This window comes from Piliocolobus tephrosceles, chromosome 12 (assembly GCF_002776525.5).
Source record: "Piliocolobus tephrosceles isolate RC106 chromosome 12, ASM277652v3, whole genome shotgun sequence".
In the NCBI taxonomy this organism is placed as follows: Eukaryota; Metazoa; Chordata; class Mammalia; order Primates; family Cercopithecidae; genus Piliocolobus; species Piliocolobus tephrosceles.
Genome location: NC_045445.1, coordinates 117,505,039 through 117,522,729, shown reverse-complemented (window position 1 = coordinate 117,522,729; position 17,691 = coordinate 117,505,039). Strand labels below are relative to the sequence as shown.

Genomic DNA, 17,691 nt, shown 5'->3' with positions numbered 1-17,691 from the left:
TGGCCGGATCTCAGCTCACTGCAAGCTCCGCCTCCCGGGTTTACGCCATTCTCCTGCCTCAGCCTCCCGAGTAGCTGCGACTACAGGCGCCCGCCACATCGCCCGGCTATTTTTTTGTATTTTTTAGTAGAGACGGGGTTTCACCGTGTTAGCCAGGATGGTCTCAATCTCCTGACCTCGTGATCCGCCCGTCTCGGCCTCCCAAAGTGCTGGGATTACAGGCTTGAGCCACCGCGTCCGGCCTGCTGTTTATATAAAATAGCAAACTTTCTCAAACTTACGGATGCCTCTTGAGCCTTGGATTTCCATTTCTATTTGCTGCATTTCTGAGTCTCTGTTATCGCTATGTAGTGTGGAAACATACACATTATTTTGGCTTATGATTCAGAAAAGACAGTTTTTTAAAATCACAGTTTCTCCAGAGTTCACGTTGATAATGCAACATTTGAACTTCTGCTTCTAGTCAAGATGGAGTAATGGGGACCAAATTTACAGGGACAAAACTGTAAAACAGCAGTTTTCAAGACTTTGGACGTTGGGCAATGAACAATAATCGCTGAGAAACAGGAAACAAACTAAGTGAGCTCTATAATTGCCCCAGGCAATTGAATTCAATTATATATATTAAATGGAAAATACATCATGAACAAGTGGGGTTCATCCCAGGAATGCAAGATTGGTTTAGCATTCAAAACTTAATCAATAAAACTCTCAACAGACTAGGAATAGAAGGGAACCTCCTCAACCTAATAAAAGGCATGTATGAGAAATCTACCGTTAACCTCACACTTAATGGTGAAAGACTGATCAGGAACAAGGCAAGGATCCACTCTCACCAATTCTATTCAAAATTGTACTGGAAGCTGCAGCCAGTGAAATAGGGCAAAAATGAAAGGCATTCATATTGTAAGGGAAGAATAAAACTGTCTTTATTCACAAATGACATTCCTATCTATGCAGAAAGTCCTGTGAAATCTACAAGAAAGATACTAGAATAAGTGAGTTTAGCAAAGTTGTAGGATACAAGATAAATAATGAAAAATAAATTGTTTTCTATATAATAGCAATGAAAACGGGAAATTTAAATTATAAATTATAATATCTTTTACAGTGACAACAAAAATATAAAATATTATCATGTCTGTAATCCCAGCATTTTGGGAGGCCAAGGCAGGCAGATCACTTGAGCCCAGGAGTTCGAGATCAGCCTGGGCAACATGGCGAAACCCCATCTCTACAAACTAATTCAAAAAAAATTAGCCTAGTGTGGCAGTGTGCACCTGTAGTCCCAGCTACTTGGAAGGCTGAGATGGGAGGATCACCTGAGCCCAGGTGGTCAAGGCTGTGGTGAGCCATAATCACACCACCGCACTCCAGCCTGGGCAATAGAGTGAGACCTTATCTCAAGTATATATATATATATAAAATACTTAGAGATAAACCTGACAAAGTGCATGTGATACCTACACACCGAAAACTGAAAAACATTGCTGAGATAAATTAAAGAAGACCTAAATAAATGGAGAAATACACCATGTTCATTGATTGAAAGACTCAATATTGTGAAGATGTCTATTTGAAGCAAACCCAAATAACATATCAGCATGATTGCCTTTAAAGCTTAACAAGATGATTCTAAAATTAATGTGGAAATGCAAAGAACCTAGAATGCCTCAAATATCTTTGAAAAATAGGAAACAAGTTCAAAGACTTACATTACTTGATTTGTAGGGGTCCTCCAACTCCTACAAGGTGGAGGACTTATATTACTTGACTTCAGTAGTGACCCCTTATCCATGGTTTTGCTTTCTGTGGTTTTAGTTACCTGCAGTCAACCATGGTCCAAAAATATTAAATGGAAGATTTCAGAAATAAAGAATTCATAAGTTTTAAATTGCACATCATTATGAGTAGCATGATAAAACCTTGTGCCTTCCTGCCAGGGATGTGAATCATTTCCTTTTTCAGTGTATCCACGCTGTATACACTACCCACCTATTAGTCATTTAGTGTTCATCTCAGTTATCAGATTGACTGTCATGATATGGCAGTACTTGTGTTCAAGTAACCTTTATTTTACTTAATAATGGTCCTAAAGTACAAGAGTAGTGATGCCAGCAATTCAGATATGCCAAAGAAGAAGGATGTATACAGTACAAGAAGATATTCTGAATATACATGTATCAAAATATCACATTGTATCCCACAAATACAATTATTGGGTGTCAATTAAAAATAAAATAAAACTTTTAAAAAGGGATATTTTGAGAGAGAACACATTCACACAGCTATTACAGTATATTGTTATAATCATTCTACTGTATTAGTATTGTTATTAATCTCTTATTGTGCCTAATTTATAAATTAAACATTATCATAGTTTTATATGCATAGGAAAAAACATAGTATAGATGAGGTTTGGTACCATCCATGGTTTCAGGCATCCACTGGGGGTCTTGGAACATATACACTGAGGATAAGAGCAAGCTACTCTATAAAGTTGCAGTTGGTGTTGGTGTAAGGATTGAAAAATAGGTCAGTTGATCAGAATAGGGAATCCATAAGTAGATCCATATCAATATAGTCAATTGGCTTTTTACAAAGGTACAAATGGCAATTCAGCAGAGAAAAGCTAGTCTATTCAACAAGTGCTGGAACAGTTGGATATTCAACCATATTCGAAAAAGTAAACTTAAATTCACGCTTTGCAGTATATACAAAATTAACTAAAAATATATCAGAGACCCAAAGGTAAAGCCTATAACTGTACAACTTCTAGAAAAAAATAAGAGGAAATCTTTGTTACATTGGGTTTGGTAGTGATTTCTTAGATACAACATCAAAACCACGATACAATACATATAATAGAAGAAATGAAAATTGGACTTCGACCAAATTAAGAGCTTTCACTCCTCAAAAAAATACTAAGAGAATAAAAAGACAAACCACAGATTGGGATAATATGTATGAAAATTGTATATCTGTTAAAGAACTAATATCCAGAATATATAAAGGAAACAACTCCATTAAAAATGGGCAAAAATTTTGAATAGACACCTCACCAAAGACATATGGATGTCAAATAAACACATTAACAGATGATTTGACATCATTAGTAAAGGTAAATGCAAATTAAAATCACAATGAGCAACTGCTACACATCTATTAGAATGTCTAAAATTAAAATGACTGATCATACCAAGTGTTGGTGAGAATGTGGAACAACTGAAACTCTTATGCATTTCTGGTGGAAATGTAAAATGGTACAACCACTTCAGAAAACAATTGTGCAGTTTATTAAGTAGTTAAACATATACCTAAGTATTTGCTCAACGAAAGAGAAATCAAAGCATATATACACAAGATTTGTATACAAATGTTCATAGCAGCTTTACTTGTCAGTAGCCAAAAACCAGAAACTTTGAAAATATCCATCAACAAGTGAATGAATAAAAATTATGTAAGCCAGGCATAGTGGTGTGTGCCTGTAATCCCAGCTACTCAGGAGACTGAGGTGGGAGGATAGCTTGAGCCCAGGAGTTTGAGACCAGTCTGAGCAACACAAAGAGACCCCCATCTCAAAAAAAAAAAAAATTGTAATGTATCATGCAATGGAATATTACTAAACCATAAAAAAGATTGGGACTTCTTGTTCCAAAATGATGATATAGAAGCAAACTCACTTCATTCTCCTCCCCACAGAAAACCAAAAACAAATATACATTGCCAGGATTATCACCAGAAACATCCTAGATCTTATATATGAAGATGAGACTGTTTCCAGGGCAACAGAGAAGTAAAAAACTCTAAGCTGATGGTAAGAGAATCAAACTTCAACATCCACAGTGCCCTTGCCCCATTCTGCCAGGCACCAAGTGCATAGAAAATTTTCCCCCAACTCACTGTTTCTACACTGGAAAAAGTAAGATTGAGGTGCACAATCAACTTCCCCACCATCTTGGGTTCCCGGGCAGGATGTTTCTGCCTTAACCCACCAGAAGAATCGCGAGCGCCTAAAGGGAAAAATAATCCTGGCCGGGCGCGGTGGCTCAAGCCTGTAATCCTAGCGCTTTGGGAGGCCGAGACGGGCGGGTCACAAGGTCAGGAGATCGAGACCATCCTGGCTAACACGGTGAAACGCCGTCTCTACTAAAGGTGGCTCAAGCCTGTAATCCCAGCACTTTGGGAGGCCGAGACGGGTGGATCACGAGGTCAGGAGATCGAGACCATTCTGGTCTACACGGTGAAACCCCGTCTCTACTAAAAAATACAGAAAAACTAGCCGGGCGAGATGGCGGGCGCCTGTAGTCCCAGCTACTCGGGAGGCTGAGGCAGGAGAATGGCGTAAACCCGGGAGGCGGAGCTTGCAGTGAGCTGAGATCCGGCCACCGCACTCCAGCCTGGGCGACAGAGCCAGACTCCGTCTCAAAAAAAAAAAGAAAAGAAAAGAAAAAGAAAAATAATCCTGAGGACAGGCAGTGACAAAGGGGGGAGGCAGGACTACCATCCCCAGAACTGAAAACTTATAAGCAGGAGACGCCAAATCAGAGTGGCTGCTCAGCATCACCATGCTGTAGGAGGTTCATCCTACAGATCCCCTGGGCATGAACCACTAGACAGCCTTCCCAAAATGCTGGGCTATCCCCTTTAGGACCTCCCCGATTTGCGTTGGGCAGTGCTCTGATTGTTTACTAGAGCAAAGGTGAACCTGAGCTTAAAGCACCACCTAGAGCTAAAAGGAGGCAGTGACCTAGCAGTAAACAACCTCTAAGCAAATATATCTAACTAAAAAAAAAAAAAAAAGTCAGACAGAGAAGACTGGAATAAATAACTCATCCTTCAATGCAAAGACATACACTGGAAACAACAGCAAACAGGGAACCATGACCTCTCCAAATGGACAAAGCAAGGAACCAGTAACTGACCCTAACAAGATGATGGTATGTGACCTCTCTGACGGAGAATTCAAAATAGTAGCTTCAAGGAAACTCGGGTGACCTCTAAGATAACAGAGAAAAGCAATTCAGAAACTTATCAGGGAAATTTAACAAGGAGATTGAAATTATTTAAAATAAAAACAAATCTCGGAACTGAGAAATACATTTGCTGAACTGAAAAAGGAATGGATTAGCAGTGCATACTGTTTTACGCGTCCATGTGAAGAGACCCCCAAATAGGCTTTGTGTGAGCAACAAGGCTGTTTATTTCACCTGGGTGCAGGCGGACTGAGTCCGAAAAAGGAGTCAGCAAAGGGTGGTGGGATTATCATTAGTTCTTATAGGTTTTGGGATAGGTGGTGGAGTTAAGAGCAATGTTTTGGGGGCAGGGGGCGGATCTCACAAAGTACATTCTCAAGGGTGGGGAGAATTACAAAGAACCTTCTTAAGGGTGGGGAAGATTATAAAGAACCTTCTTAAGGGTGGGGTGGGGGACATTACAAAGTACATTGATCAGTTAAGGTGGGGCAGAAACAAATCACAATGGTGGAATGTCATCGTTAAGCTATTTTCACTTCTGTGGATCTTCAGTTCCTTCAGGCCATCTGGATGTATAGGTGCAGGTTACTGGGGATATGATGGTTTAGCTGGGCTCAGGGGCCTGACACATACAACATGGATGGACCTCAAAATAATTTTTTTGTGTGATAAAGGTCAAACAAAAACGAGTACATGCTATATGATTCCATTTCCATAAAACTCTAGAATATGCTTACTAATCAATAGCAGCAGAAAACAGATCAGTGGTTGCCTTGGAATGGAAGATGCAGGAGAGGATTACTAACACTCATAAGTAATAAACAGAATGAGGGACATGGTCAAATAGCAGCTGCCTTGTGGGTTAAAAGAATGTAAAAATAACTTCAATCGAGTAAAAAGTTAGTACAGAAAGGGGAAGCAATTTTATAAATAAATGCTGTTTATTCTCAATTTCATAAATTATTTCTAAATGTATTTTGTTAGTAGCCTGTCTTATTTTTTGAAGTTTGAGATTGTTTCATTTAAATTTAAAAAACAGGGAAATACACACACAGCACATCTCAATGAGGAAGGAGATTGCAATCATTGTGACCGGACATTACCAGATAATGTATCATGCCTTGTAATGTAAATTATGGCTGAGAGAAGGCAAAATGCTTTTTTTTTGAAACAAAGTCTCAAAAAGGTTGGCGTGCAATGGCACGATCTCGGCTCACTGCAACCTCCGCCTCCCGGGTTCAAGATATTCTCCTGTCTCAGCCTCCCAAGTAGTTGGGATTAGGGGCGCACGCATCCACACCCAGCTAATTTTTGTATTTTTAGTAAAGACACAGTTTCACCATGTTGGCCAGGCTGGTCTCAAACTCCTGACCTCATGATCCACCCGCCTCAGCCTCCCAAAGTGCTGGGATTATAGGCATGAGCCACCTTGCTCGGCCCAAAATGCTCTTTTAACGTAATTCAGACAGGGTTCTAGCTCCCAATAAATAAAAGGGAATAAAAGGAACAATGGATTTTTCTTATATAACTGGGTCTTTTGCCTTTTGTAGAGGAAGCTTTCTAAGAAAATTAATTTCTGTGAAGGCAGGATGTGTTTGCTCTCAAATTCTCTAGAAGATCAACTAGAGCCCCTCTTCTTTATGCCCCCCTTCCCTATGATGCTCTTTCCATAATACAGACTGCAAGGCTCTGAAACTATCTGCCTTGGAGCAGTGGTGACTGAAAGGAGGAGAAAAAAACATTGAAATTAGGGGTACTTGAAGCTACAAAATCTCCAAAGCTCCAGAAAAGACTGATGAGTACTGTGATTTAGTTATCTCTAATGGGGGATTTGGCAAATACTTAGGGCAGGGCCTTGTCTCCTTTCCCAGTGATATAGTTTGGATGCTTATCCTGGCCCAAATCTCTTGTTGAAATGTAATCCTCAGTGTAGGAGGTGGGGCCTAGTGAGAGGTGTTTGGATCCTAGGGCAGATCCCTCAAGAATTGCTTGGGCCATCCCGTTGGTGATAAAATGAGCTCTTGCTCTGAGTTTACAGGGGATCTGGTCATTTAGAAGTCTATGGCACTTGCCCCAGCTCTCTCTCTCTCTTGCTCCTGCTTTCGCTCTGTGAAATGTTTGCTCCTGCTTCACCTTCCAACATGAGTAAAAGCTCCCTGAGGCCTCTCTAGAAACCAAGCGGATGCCAGCAGCATGCTTCCTGTAAAGCCTGCAGAACCATGAGCAAATTAAACCTCTTTTTGTTATAAATTACCCAGTCTCAGGTATTTGTTTATAGCAATGCAAGAACAGCCTGGTATACCACATTAAATCAAAGAGGATAAGATAAAGAAATAGCTTGAGAAGCATATCAGTTTGGGTTCAATCAGGGGAAAAATACACAAAGAAATGTTATTATAAACAATTATTGGCCAGGCACGGTGGCTCATGCCTGTTATCCCACCACTTTGGGAGGCCAAAGTGGGCGGATCACTTGAGGTCAGAAGTTCGAGACCAGCCTGGCCAACATGGTGAAGCCCTGTCTCTACTAAAAATAAAGAGTAGCTGGGCGTGATGGTTCACACCTGTAATCCCAGCACTTTGGGAGGCCGAGGTGGGTGGATCACCTGAGATCAGGAGTTTGAGACCAGCCTGATCAACATGGAGAAACCCTGTCTCTACTAAAAATACAAAATACAAGACTCCATCTCAAAAAAAAAGAGTAGCTGGGGGTGGTGGCAGGCACCTGTAATCCCAGCTTCTTGGGAGACTGAGGCACGAGAATCACATGAACCTGGGAGGCAGAGGTTGCAGTGAACCGAGATTGCACCACCGCACTCCAACCTGAGTGACAGAGTGAGACTCCATCTCAAAAAAACAAAACAAGACAAAACAAAGCAAAACAACAACAACAAAAAACAATTATTAACTATAACAGAGGATTGGAGAAATGAGAGACTGCCTAGTAAAAGGTAAGGAGAACACTACAGAATATAAGAATAGCAGATACAGAAGTAAACACACCAGGTCCCAAAATAGAGTTCCCAAGGAAGATTACCTCACCCAGGGATGAGATCCAGACCTCGTCAGCAAGTCATGGTTATGACTCACTGACAGAGAAGTTGTGGTGCCTCACCAGCAGAATTTGCTGGTGTTAAATAAAATTTATGGAAGGCAATTGATTTGGACAGAGCTGATGTACTATACCCCAATAGACCAGTCCAAAATGGAGTCACTCATGCTAAGGTTCTATGTAACCAAACTGAAACCTAAGCTCTTTACTTGTAAGATTTGACCTTCCAAGAAATCAGGAAAGAAATGAGAGCCAAATTCCCAAACGGGCCAGTTTTCTAAAACAAAAACAGGAGATTCAGAGCAACCAACCAAAAGGGGCCAAGGCAACCTGAGCCTGCAGGATAAGAAAATCCCCTCTGCTTTAACTCATACAAGAAAAGTAACCTGTTGTTAACCAATTCACCTTTTTCACTATGCTGCTTTCTTGTTCCTGCCAAAGTTATCTTACAAAAACTGACTGCTCTGCTATGCCCAGTGGAGTTTCTGTCTATTTTGTAGACTGGATGATGCCCAGTTCATAAATTACTAATAAAAGTCAATTATATTTTTAAAAATCAATTTGTTGAAATTTAATCCTTTAATGCTAGAAACCCACCTTCTGTTAACTTGCTAGAAAAAAAAAAATCCATCATCAAGGATTCCCAAGAAGATGTTTGCAGGGAGGTTTCTCACGAGAGGCACTCTACTACAAAACCACCCAAGATGGGGGCCAGGTGAAGCTGCTGGACACTACATGCTGCTGGCAGCTGTGCACTGTGGGGACTGGGGACTGGAGAAACTGTCTACACTGGAGAAGCCCAGAGCCCTACAGGAGAGTGCCTGAGCAAGCATACCAGAGCATGAAATGAAATACTTTTCTCCTACAACGTCTCTCTAGCACCTTCTACTGACAAAGATGAACATTGTGCAGCTGGCAAAAGAAGTATATTTAAAAGGCCCAGATCCATTTTCCCATAGCAGGCAAAAAGGGTGAATATGGACCTGAGCGTCAATGAATCAATAACTGGCACAGGAAGTGAGAAAGAAAGCAGAGAGGAGCCAGTGAGCAAGATTATGTTCATGGGGAAAACCCTTGGAAGTCCTAGGAAATGCCTACATAGGACACCTCCTGCATACACACAAGATTCTTATGTATAGAAAGTAGCTGAGTGCTGGTCCTCCTCAGCCCTCTGCCCATAAGGATTAGCTACTAGTTCTCTGCAGTTATGAAAAGTTACTATTTGCTCTGGGTCTTGGGTGCACTGCTTTCAGAAAACTATGGTGGCCCTGGCAGAGAGAAGTATGCCCATCCCCCAGGGTCTTCAATTAGCACTGGCTGTATTTATAAGGTGAGTTAACTAGTGGCCAAGGAGCACTTACCCAAAGATGATGGCTTAAACAGACTAACAGTACACTCACTTCCCCAGCTTTCCCTTCTCCAGCAGGCAACCAAAAAGAAAAGTAAGGATAATGTAAGAAACATTTATTAAGTATCCTTTATCACACACTATACTAGGCACTTTTATATATATGTATATTTTTCATATACATACATTTTACAGAAGAGATATCTGAAAATTAGTGGACCAAGTAGCAGAACTATGACTTAAACTCTTCTAAGTCAAACTCCAGAGCTAATTCCATTAATCCATGTGGAAGACTGGCTTCCCATAAATATCATCAAGATGACTTGTTGATCATACAAAGTTGACTTCATTCTTATTGAAGTAAAAGAAAGAAACCTTGACAGAATCTTGGGCAGGGAGGGGAAAGTCAAGATATTTATGAGAGTTTGAAATCTGACTTAAAGCAGGCCTTTCAATTAGGAGTCTTATTATTGGGTAAGAATAATAGTTTAGGATTGGCAGAAAGGGCAAGGTGAGGATTTTAGGAAAGGGAATTCAAAATGTCTGGGGTATAAATCATTGTTTGATGCTTTCTATAGAAGAGTAAATATGTCTTTCAAAAATTTCCCAGAATGAGCAACAGTTATTTGCAATTATGATCTTCCTGGGCAAGAGTCTCTTAGGAGAGTCTCTTTCAGAGTACTGAAAGTCCTAGCTAGAGCAATCAGAGAAAAGAAAGAAATAAAGGGCATCCAATTGGAAAGAAAGGCCGGGAGTGATGGTTCACACCTGTAATCCCAGCACTTTGGGAGGCTGAGGGGGGCAGATTACCTGAGATCAGGAATTCAAGACCAGCCTTGCCAACATGGTGAAACCCTGTCTCTACTACAAATACAAATAATAATAATAATAATAATAATAATAATAGCTGGGCATGGTGGTGGGCACTTGTAATCCCAGCTACTCGGGAGGCTGAAGCACAAGAATCACTTGAACCTGGGAGGTGGAGTTTGCAGTGAGCTGAGATCACACCACTGCATTCCAGCCTAGGTGACAGAGCAAAATTTCTTAATACCCCACAAGCAAAAATGGACAAATGGGATTACATCAAGTTAAAAAGCTTCTGTGCAGCAAAGGAAACAATCAACAAAGTGAAGAGACAACCACAGAATGGGAGAAAATATTTGCAAACTACCCATGTGACAAGGGATTAATAACCAGAAGATACAAATAGCTCAAACAACTCTATTGGAAAAAATCTAATAATCCAATTTTACAATGGGCAAAATATTTGAATAGACATTTCTTAAAAAAAAAGACATACAAATGGCAGACAGGCATATGAAAAGGTGCTCAACATCTTTGATCATTGGAGAAATGCAAATCAAAACTACAATGAGATATCATCTCACCCCATTTTAAATGGCTTAATCCAAAGGATAGGCAATAGCAAATCCTGGTGGGGATGTGGAGAAAAGAGAACCCTCGTACACTGTTGGTGGGAATAAATTAGTACAATCACTATGGAGAACAGTTTGCAGGTTCCTCAAAAAAGTAAAAGTAGAGCTACCATATGATCCAGCAATTCCACTGGATATACTGTATTTACTCACAAGAAAGGAAATTGGAGTATTGAAGAGATATCTGCATTCCCATGTTTCTTGCAGCACTGTTCACAATGGCCAGAATTTGGAAACAACCTAAGTGTCCATCAACAGAGGAATGAATCAAGAAAGTGTGGTACTTATACACAATGGAGTACTATTCAGCAATAAAAAAGAAAGAGATCCTGTCATTTGCAACAACATGGATAGAACTGGAGGCCATTCTGCTAAGTGAAATAAACCCAGCAAAGAAAGATAAACATTGCAGGTTCTCACTTCTTTGTAGGATTTAAATGTCAAAACAATGAAATTTATGGACATAGAGAATGGAAGGATGGTTACTAGAGGCTGGAGAGGATAGTGGTGGGTGGTGGGGGCAAGTTACCGATGGTTAATGAGTACACAGAAAATAGAAAGAGTGAATAAAACCTAGTATTTGATAGCACAAAAAGGTGCCTATAGTCATAATAATTTAACTGTACATTTTAAAATCACTAAAAGAGTCTAATTGGATTGTAACACAAAGGATAAATGCTTGAGGGTATGGATACCCCATTTTCCATGATGTGATTATTATGCATTGCATGCCTGTAACAAAATATCTCATGTGCCTCATAAATATATATATACCTACTATGTACCCACCAAAATTCAAATAAAATTTTTTAAAAAATAAAAATTTTAAAACATTTTAAAATTTTAAAAATAAAGACAGTGGAGGATGGAGTAGTAAAGTCACATTAATGATTGTAAATAGTGAGCTCTGTGGGTGTAGATGGTTTTGGTTGTCATCCGTAAGGCCTTTTTCTTCTTGATGATCATAAAAATTCAAGCATCGTATGTGGCAAATTATTCTGTACGTGAACTGATCATTAACCGATTTCAATATTAAGACCACTGTAAGCATACTAACTCACATTTGGAAGTAATAGAACTTCCTATGTGCTCTACATATACCAGCTCATTTACTCATCATACAACTCTATGTGGTAGGTACTATTTTCGTCCACATTTTATAGATAGTGAATTTACACATGGAAAGGTTGAGTAACTTGCTCTAGGTCAAATACAGCAGGCAACCAAGCTGGAATTTGAACCCAGGCAGTCTGATTCCAGAGTGCTTGCTCAAGACCAATATACTAATTGTTCCATGTTAGGGTTTTTCAGCTACCTTTTCCTCAATTCCAGTGCAATTCCAATAATTTGATTCAGCAAGGTGATTTGCCCAAGGTCATTCAGTTAATAAGTTATGGCCTTAGAACTAAGTTTTCAGGCTACTTCACCCAAGTAATGTTTTCCCTGCCCTTCTATTGGTCTTCCACAACTAACTCTTTAATTTCCAAAGAACTATTAACAAGTCCCTTAAATATTGCCCAACAAAGACAAAATCCACACAAAAGACTAGTTCTTTATTAACCTAAGTTGGAGGTCTCTGCAAGTTGGAGCACTGACTGAACTTTGATTCCTGCTATAAAATATGAAGAGAGAAAGATACAAAATTTTCATGTTCTCACAGCTTTGAAGTGGCTTTGCTAAACAACCTTCATTAGGAAGCAACTAAGAGTAACAATAATCCCTTACTTAAAACAAATATTTAACTCTTATAATAGAAATGTAAACACAGCAATGATTTGTGATTTCTCAATATGTTCTTCTTCGCTAAAGGGCATTTAACTGGTTTTGATCTGTAGTCAGGATAAAGGTACTACAAACTTAAAACGTCCAAAAATAAGGACACAGACAAGAAAGATAAGCTATGAAATAAACCTTATTTGGATAAGAGAAAATAAAGCATGACACCATTAAATGTCTAATACTAAAGTTTTCTTTCCATTAACTCAGGAAATACAGCTTTATAAAAGTCATTGGGATTGGCCTTCTTTGGATTTTAAAAGAATAATAACACCTGTCTTTCAGTTGCTGTGCCCATTTTTGTGAATTCTGAAGCTGATGGGTAAGTTGATTTTCAACTCTGAGCAAAGGAAAAGATAGGTGTTGTAGGGTCTCAGAAAATGATACCCCAAAATGAAGGTCTCAGAAGCAGTTATCTCTGACTTTCTCCTGCCCTCCTATTGCTGGCTTCTCATTCTCCCCCAAGGCCAGCTACAGAAACTAGAATCCCTCTTCCCCAAAATGAATTAGAAGTCAGAAACCCTTTCTCCCAAAGCCAGCCATAAAACCTAAAATTATTACTCTAACTTTCTCCCTGCCTTTCTGTGTAGAAACTGGCCATAAAGACAAACTACCTGATCTACCTTGTTTGACTGTCATGAGACACTCCCACTCCAGAGAGGCACCTGCCCCATACCCAGAAGGAAGGAATGCACGCTCAGAGGCCAAGAAGAATCTAGACAGACAGGCCTTACCGGGTTTCCTCACCTTTTTTGTCCAAACACATTTCTACAAAGCTATCTGTACTTTGTTGAACCTCAGCGGGAAAATGGACAGTTTCTTCTGTATCTTTGAGGTTTCATTGTGAATGCTCCCACATTCATGGAAAATTATGATCAAATAAATTTGCATCTGCCTTTTGTCTGTGATTTTCAGCAAACCTTCAGAGGGTGAAGGGAATGTTTTCCCTTGGTCCCTACAGTGTGCAACTTATAGACAATTGCCAGTGAAGATATTGCCTTTCTTTGTTGTGCGTTTCACAACCAGATTACGTAACTTTTTCAGGGTTTGTCACCATCAGCAGCAACGTATTTAAATAACATGCTAAGTACACAAGGATACTTGGCTTTTTACTTAGTGTGATTTGAAGTGGACTTGGCTGCTTCCTGTCTTTCCTCTTAGTGGGTAGAATGAAAAGAGAAGAGAGAGAGGTAGGGGGTGACAGGAATGTTCTTATAGGTCTGCTTGGAGAAAGGCATGAACGTGCTCCCTATTCATTCCCCCAACTCAACACCCACACCCACATTACATAAGCAGCTCCATTCAGATGAAAGAAGCTCATTATATTGCCTTGAAAATGACACAATAATTGTGTGTCTCTCAGCTGCCTTTCCCTATATTTACATGTCCAAAGCCACGCAAAATTTCCACTCCTAATCCAACCCCAAACCCTCCTCACTCTGCACTCATTCTTTTGATGCCATTTCCTCATGAACCAACCATTGTGGAGGTTGTCACCTTGGTCGAAACCAGGTTAAAAAAATATATTATACTGAAGAAAAAACACTTGTCAAGCAGCAAGTAAATATTTGCTGAGAGCCTGTTATGAGGCCATACCTTTACGTAATGCCAAGTAGACCAAATACAGGAAGTGCCCTCCTAAACAGGAGACTAACCCTGTCCTTTGACAACAACGAGGGATTCTCCTATGTGAACAGCCACCTTAGCCTTAAGTTTTGTCCATTCCTCCAAGATACAGCAAGCCAGAATTTTGTCTCTACCTTAAAGAGTAAAATTTCTGGACTTAGAAGTTCGAAGATTTGCACTTGAGTTCGGGCTTAGTTCCCTAATAACACATATCAACTCTCTAGATCACTCTTGTTCATTAGTAATCCCCTTCATTTTGATTCATATTATCTTCATTTTGGATGATCATTTTTTTTCTGGGTTGGATACTACTAAATGCCATGAAATCAGGAGGGAAGATTAAGTTTAGGAGAGAAATATATAATTGATCATGAAAATGTGCATTTGAGACCTTAGAAAAGAATTGATATTCCTGAACAGTACGATTTTATTTAATTATAGAAGCAATTCTTCTATTATCCTCAAATTAACTCTACTACTGAATTTTGCATAGAGTTTCTATTATAAGCCAAGTTGTATTCTTGTTTCTTTTTCCATATAAACTGCCAGTGTCAATTCTGTGTATGTGTATCTGTGTGACATGCACACAGTAAGTGTTGCTAACTCAAACTTTTTGTCAATGAGTAGTTGATGAGGAGAAACGTATTATAGCAGGGGATCTGGGAGACGGTAAAACTTTCTCAGGAGGTGTGCCAAGAACAGAGCACTTGGTCTGCATAAGAAGAAGACCCCTCTCTTTCTGCAAAGGCTATAGTTGTATCAGTGAATGAAGGACTCTGTAAAAGAGCAAAACCACGGGCTGGGTGTAGTGGCTCATGCCTATAATGTCAGCACTTTGGGCTGCCAAGGGGGGTGGATCACCTGAGGTCAGGAGCTCGAGACCAGTCTGGCCAACATGGTGAAACCCCATCTCTACTAGAAATACAAAAACTAGCCGGGTATGGTGGTGGGCACCTGTATTCCCAGCTACTCGGGAGGCTGAAGCAGGAGAATCCCCTTGAACCTGGGAGGCAGAGGTTGCGGTGAGCCGAGATCACGCACCACTGCACTCCAGCCTGGGCGACAGAGCAAAACTCCGTCTCAAAAAATTAAAAACAAACAAACAAAACAAAAGGAAAAAAGAGCAAATGCACTGATGCAGAAGCAGGAGCAGCGAACACCTCAAAATGAAGGGAAAGAGGTAAAGGAATTAAGCAGTTAGGAATCTTATTGCTTCTCAGGTTTAATTCAGGTACTAAACTAACATAGCAAGTTTTCCTTCAGGTTACAGTAAACTGAAGTACTGTCAAGGGGGTATTATAAAGAAGCCACGTCTGTCCTCTCCAGATAAATTACTAGCATTCCAGCTCCTCTGGAATTGGGAACATCCCTGTATAGTCCCAGAAGTGGTCACTGTTCTCAGGTCCTGGGGTAGGCAAAATAGTGATAACCCCAAAATGTCCATGCTCGAATCCCTAGAATCCATGAGTATGTATCCTTCCATAGCAACAGGGAATTAAGGCTGCAAGTTGAGTTAAGGTTGCTAATCAGATGACCTTATGATAGGAAAATTATCCTGAATTGCAGTTCGGCGGTCCTGCGGGTCTGTCTCTTGCTTCAACAGTGTTTGGATGGAACAGATCCGGGGACTCTTTCTTCCAGCCTCTGACCGCCCTCCTATTTCCTCTCCACTTGCAACCTCCGGGACCATCTTCTCGGCCGTCTCCTGCTTCTGGGACCTGCCAGCACCGTTTTTGTGGTTAGCTCCTTCTTGCCGATCAACCATGAGCTCCCAGATTCATCAGAATTATTCCACTGACGTAGGGGCAGCCGTCAACAGCCTGATCAATCGGTACCTGCAGGCCTCCTACACCCACCTCTCTCTGGGCTTCTATTTCGACCGTGATGATGTGGCTCTGGAAGGCGTGAGCCACTTCTTCCGTAAATTGGCCGAGGAGAAGTGTGGGGGTTACGAGTGTCTCCTGAAGATGCAAAACCAGCGTGGCAGCCACGCTCTCTTCCAGGACATCAAGAAGCCAGCTGAAGATGGGTAGGGTAAAACCCCGAACGCCATGAAAGCCGCCATGGCCCTGGAGAAAAAGCTAAACCAGGCCCTTTTGGATCTTCATGCCCTGGGTTCTGCCCGCACGGCCCCCATCTCTGTGACTTCCTGGAGAGTCACTTCCTAGATGAGGAAGTGAAGCTCATCAAGAAGATGGGTGACCACCTGACCAACCTCTACAGGCTGGCCGGCCGGGAGGCTGGGCTGGGCGAGTATCTCTTCAAAAGTCTCACTTCTCAAGCACGACTAAGAGCCTTCTGAGCCCAGCGACTTCTGAAGGGCCCCTTGCAAAATAACAGGGCTTCTGCCTAAGCCTCTCCCTCCAGCCACTAGGCAGCTTTCTTAACTACCCTAACAAGCCTCGGACCAAATGGAAATACAGTTTTTTGATGAAAAAAAAAAAAAAAAAGGAAAATTATCCTGCATTACCTTGTGTGCCCAATGTAATTACAAGGGTCCTCAAAAGTGCAAGAAGGAGAGCGTCAGAATGATATCGTGTGAAAAACACTAGACTAGTCATTATTGACTTTGAAAATTGGCCTGAACCAAAGAATGAATGCAGATACCTCTTCTGAAGAGGAAGAGGCAAGAAAACGAACTCTCCCTTAGAGCTTCCAGAAAGGAATGCAGCCTTGCCAACACCTTGATTTTAGCCCAGTGAGATCCATTTTGAACTTCTGACCTCAGATCTGTAAGATAATAAATGTGTGTTGTGTTAATCAACTAAATTGGTGGTAACTTGTTACAGCAGCTATAAGAAACTAAACAGGCCTTATATGACCTCTTAGTGGTATTTTAATTTTTTTTGCTTCATTCGATTTTTATAAGTTGCTCATTATGCATAAAGGAAATGCAGTTTTGTGTTCTTCCTCATCAATCTAATTCATCTGAAGTTATAACAGTCATTCTTCCCCAGGTTGTTTTTAATGAAAAATTTTACTTTGCAACTTGCTTTCTTCACTTACTATTCCACAGACATTTTCCAGGTCAATTCACAAGGATATAACTCAATATAAAAGTTAAAATACTTATTCTTTTTAGCAAAGAAATACAAAGAAGAAAATATACAGAGAATTCTGAAGTTGAATGCAGAAACAAAGGGAAAACAAAAAACAAAAACAAATAATTGGCCCATGACTCCACAGCCCACATAAACTATGTCGGCAATTTTTTCTTTTTTCTTTTTTTTTTGAGACGGAGTCTCACTCTGTCACCCAGGCTGGAGTGCAGTGGCCGGATCTCAGCTCACTGCAAGCTCCGCCTCCCGAGTTTACGCCATTCTCCTGCCTCAGCCTCCCCAGTAGCTGGGACTACAAGCGCCCGCCACCTCGCCCGGCTAGTTTTTTGTATTTTTTAGTAGAGACGGGGTTTCACCAGGTTAGCCAGGATGGTCTCGATCTCCTGACCTTGTGATCCGCCCGTCTCGGCCTCCC

General features: G+C 40.7%; 1 protein-coding gene and 1 pseudogene across 2 annotated transcripts in view; one reads left to right on the top strand and one right to left on the bottom strand.

The window, feature by feature from the left end:
* The window catches only part of C12HXorf21 (chromosome 12 CXorf21 homolog), a 111,058-nt gene extending 97,511 nt beyond the window's left edge, over positions 1 to 13,547 (bottom strand). For both annotated transcript variants that reach the window (XM_023202952.1, XM_023202951.1), the window contains exon 1: positions 13,339 to 13,547. The gene's annotated coding sequence lies outside the window, so the exon portion shown is untranslated. The remainder of the gene's footprint in view (positions 1 to 13,338) is intronic.
* A 2,433-nt stretch (positions 13,548 to 15,980) lies between these two features.
* LOC111536589 lies at positions 15,981 to 16,635 on the top strand (annotated as a pseudogene).
* Positions 16,636 to 17,691: the final 1,056 nt, after the last annotated feature.